The sequence below is a fragment of the Leptinotarsa decemlineata genome, unplaced genomic scaffold (assembly GCF_025532065.1).
Source record: "Leptinotarsa decemlineata unplaced genomic scaffold, Ldec_3_MD MMD2_tig00026282_RagTag_RagTag, whole genome shotgun sequence".
Classification (NCBI taxonomy): Eukaryota; Metazoa; Arthropoda; class Insecta; order Coleoptera; family Chrysomelidae; genus Leptinotarsa; species Leptinotarsa decemlineata.
In genome coordinates this window covers 16,981,570-16,982,116 of record NW_027412668.1, presented here as the reverse complement: position 1 = coordinate 16,982,116, position 547 = coordinate 16,981,570, and positions in this window count along the sequence as shown.

Here is a 547-nt window from a genome sequence, read left to right as displayed (position 1 = left end):
ATTCTGCGCTGCATACATGTTGAGCGTTGAGCTGTTAATATGACGGAAGGTATCACAGTGACGTCATTGTCTTGTCATTAATCTAAGATTGTGATTTTTTTCAAATTGATATGGTAATTTTGCAGTGTAATGTATAACAGATTGTGAATTACGATATTAATGTTTTGGTTTAATTTTTGAAATGCCGTTTATATGGTTGTGGTTTAGAATAACATACTATAATTTTATATTATAACATACTTTTTGAGGCAAAGTTTCATCTCCCTTTGATTTTCAGAACTATATTTCTATATCAGTACAGTAAATACAGTTGTGTACTGGATGGCCACAGTTTAGAACATAAAACAAGAAAAATAAAAAAGTTCCGTACCTTCGTCAGAGGAGTAGACACTGACCAAGGCCAACGCCATGCATTCTATGCATGGCGTGGCGTGTCGCGTGATAGCCATAGATTATAATGAAGATACGTTCGGAAAGTAAAAAGAAGTGTGGTTCAGTTTTCCTCTTCTTTTCGGATGACATTCATCTCATCGGGAGCTGAAAACTC